The sequence below is a fragment of the Saccostrea cucullata genome, unplaced genomic scaffold (assembly GCF_032062105.1).
Source record: "Saccostrea cucullata isolate Sc308-1 unplaced genomic scaffold, CSIRO_AGI_Scuc_v1 ctg4063, whole genome shotgun sequence".
Classification (NCBI taxonomy): Eukaryota; Metazoa; Mollusca; class Bivalvia; order Ostreida; family Ostreidae; genus Saccostrea; species Saccostrea cuccullata.
Window position 1 is genome coordinate 47,436 of NW_026917978.1, and position 4,160 is coordinate 51,595.

Here is a 4,160-nt window from a genome sequence, read left to right on the forward strand (position 1 = left end):
CATTTATTTTACTTTAAAATGAAAACAATTAAATACCTGATACCTACCCATTCAGTATTCTGTTTAATGTTCCAAAACAAACAAAACCATGTGTGCATCCGGGGATTTGGTGCTCTCATTCCTATACTTACATACTTACCTGTCCCAGAATTAGTCAATTGGGGTAATTTCAAAGACTATACACCTACCTTTGAACATATATGAAATTTGAGTCCTGTGACTTCAGTGTATTGGATACTGTGTCCATCTCAAAAGGTGACACCTCACTGCTTCCACCACAGTTCAACAGAGTGAATGACTTTCTGACCGGTGATGATATTTGGATATATTTATGACTGTAATAAAAAAAATATTTGTTTAATGAAATGTTTGTGTTTTATGATATTAATAAAGTGATATTAAGTCAAATTGAGTCATTTTTTTCTGGATTCTACCCAGAATTTGAAAATTGCATGAAAGCCTAGCAAAATAGGCAATACACAAAGATTTCAAAAGGTCACAAATTCACAAACTCTTTGTTGATTATTAAAAGTTAATCATTATTGACTCTGATATACAAAAAGATTCTTCTCCCCATCTAATGAAGCTTTAATATTAAGAGAAATAGCAGGTGCCCCCTATATCATCTTTGTTTACAATTAATTTAGACAAAAGACACCCCCCTCCCCATTTTGATAACACAGTAGACTTCAGTCACTGTAGCCTTAAACAGCATTAATTACTATTTGTCAAGTTTTTGGAATTATAAGACTAAACAAAGAGAATTTAAAGCAATGCCAAAATTCAGAAAGGGTCATAATCATGGTTACATTAGCCCCAAAATGTGCCACATAATAAGGGGGTGAAAAGTAAAGAGGAGGAAAAATTACCCGCACCATATAGCAGACTGTCCAAGGAGATGAATAAGATGGTTTCAGACAGTCCGTCAGCGGCGGAAAAAGAGAAAATGCTTGTGCAGGGAATGTGCCACCAAGCTGAGAGATGAAACTCCACCACAGTGCTTAAATGAAAAGGATTCAGTCAATAAATTTTGTATAAAATAATGATAACAATGCAATATTTTTCAAATATTCTTACAGATTAAGCATTTATATATCAGATATCAAGTTAAAAATGTAAAAAAAAATTAAGTTTCTAATGGGGGACTACATGTTATACACAATTACATGTAGCTACATGTAAATACATGCAAAGTAAAATGTGATACATGCAGCTGAACTACACTTTAACATTTACAAACAAATCATAAGTGTTAAGTTGAAACAATTAAAATTACATTATGCTGAATTTAAGTTCTGTATGTCTAGTCGGTAGGTCTAAGGGAAATAACTCTAATGACTACTCTCATGCTCTTCTACCTGTTGACCGTTTCATGCAAATAAACCATTGTGACCTTACCTAGGCTGGCTAACCAAAATTCCCACAGACTTCTACACTTGGGGAAAGCAGCGGAGATGTGGAATGAAGTTGTCTCACTACACCAGCTACAGACACCTGGCTGTGATGGACCCCTCACGTGGGACTTAGCATCTGAGGAAAGGCGTGGTCTCACAAGTAGAATGGGCCTCCACTGCACAAAATGCCTGTTTGTTTTGGGTACAAGTTAACGAAGGAGGTTGAGAAATTCCCTAGGCTATTTCAGCAAAGATGCCACTCTGAAAAGGCTACAAAGCAGCCTCAGTCAAAATCCTATAGGTAATGATGGGATTATAAAATTTATGTCAAACTTAACACTCCCCCTCCTTCTTTGCTGTTGAATTCCCTAAAAAATGTCAAATACCTGATTATTTAAGGCTTAAAATATAAATGTATATTACATGAAAGATACGGGTCCAAGCGTTACGCGCGCAAATTAGCCTCTTTTTCATCAAAATCATGTATGAAATACATGAGTAAAATGTACATGAACTACACTTTAACATTTACAAACAAATCATAATGTTAAGTTGAAACAATTAAAATGATGGAATTTAAGTTCTGTATGTCTATCGGTAGGTCAAAATAACTCTAATGACTACTCTCATGCTCTTCTACCTGTTGACCGTTTCATGCAAATAAACCATTGTGACCTTACCTAGGCTGGCTAACCAAAATTCCCACAGACTTCTACACTTGGGGAAAGCAGCGGAGATGTGGAATGAAGTTGTCTCACTACACCAGCTACAGACACCTGGCTGTGATGGACCCCTCACGTGGGACTTAGCATCTGAGGAAAGGCGTGGTCTCACAAGTAGAATGGGCCTCCACTGCACAAAATGTCTGTTTGTTTCCCAGGGGTACAAGTTATACGAGGAGGTTGAGACGAATTCCCTGGGTAGGAAAGCTGCCACTCTGGATTACGGTCTACAAATTAGCCTCAGTCAAAATCCTATAGATATAATGATGTCAAAAATTGTTTTATGCCTAACACATTACTCAGATTACAAAAATGTCAAATACATTATGCCCACGATTGAAAATATAAATGAGGCTGACATGAGTAACAGGTGTCGCCAGCTGGTGGAGGTCAACACCTTAAGGGGAAGTGACTCCTTACATGCCATCCCCGTACAGTGAGATGGCATGTACAATAATGCCCTGTACTCGGGGGTGGGTGAGACACCCCTCCAGCCGGCGACACAGACGGTGTACTCATTTGCTGAAAATGTTACAACAAATAATTAAAATGGTTAGTAAAAATAAAATTTGCTCAAAACATGGCCACTTACTTGAAGAGGCACTGCTAACCATCAGTGTAGTCCTGGGGTGTGTTGACAAATCTACCAATGTCCCAAACCATTGGGGATGAGTTCATTTGGGCTAGAGAGGGGATGGCCAAAATCCCTTGCAAAGATGGCCTTGAAGTAAGGGAGGTAACCACTGACCTGGACAGCTCGGCTAATCGAGCTGAAGATTCCCTCCAGCTCTACAAGGACGGTCTGCTACAAAATAAACAAGTTTACTACATTGACACTCGATCAACACTTGTCCAAGTCAATCAGAAAGGCAATTAAACAAGAGGCCCAAGGGCCACATCGCTCACCTGAGCAATGTGGCTTGGAAAAAAGCAGAAATCAATTTATTATTGAAAAGTTTAAACCTCATAGTGGTCCAAACCAATCCTTAAAAGGGAGAGGGTATGATATGTACAACTTGAATCTACACTAACTAAGTATGTTTGCATATTTCTTTGACTACCTGTGGCTTTATTGCCCTTTAAATTTGAACTTACAATGAAGTCCTGCCCTACCTCCAGGGGTCATGACTTGAACAAAATTGAATCTACACTACCTGAGAATGCTTCCATATGAATAGGACTAATCATTGAAAAGAAGATTTTTAAAGATGTTCCATGTTATGGCCCCGCCCTACCCCAAAGGGTCATGATTTGAACAAAATTGAATGTCAACTACCTGAGGATGCTTTCATATAAATATTATCATTCATGCCTTTGCTATTCTTGAGAAGATTTTTAAAGAATTTCCCTATATATTTCTATGTAAAACTTTGATTGGCCATTGTGGCCCCTCCCTATCCATGGGGACATAATTTGAACAAACTTGAATCTACACTACCTGAGGATGCTTCCCTATAAGTTTCAGCTTTCCAGGCACAGTGGCTTTTGATAAGAAGAATTTTAAGAATTTTCCTTTATATTTCTATGTAAATTTTGATTGACCATTGTGGCCCCGCCCTACCCCCGGGGGTCATGATTTGAACAAACTTGAATCTTCACTACCTTGGCATGCTTCCTTATAAGTTTCAGCTTCATGGCGCAGTGGTTCTTGAGAAGAAGATTTTTAAATCATACCATCAAATTTTCACTATTTCTGAATTATCTCCCCTTTAACAAGTTTGAAGAAATTTTAATCCCCTTCATTCAAGGATACTTTGTGCCAAGTTTGTTTGAAATTGGCTCGGTGGTTCCTGAGAAGAAGAAGAAAATGTGAAAAGTTAACGACGACAACGACAACGACGACAGACAACGGACAAAGAGCAAGAGCCATGATATACATAAAATGGCCCTGTACTTATATCAATTAATTAAATATCACCCTCTTTCTCATTTCATATATCAAAATAAAGTAGACACTTGGTGCTCTAATTTTCTATGATAAAATTTTGTTTTCAAGAATCCACAAATTGGAAAACAGGTTAAGTCTTTACTCTCTTACGTTTCA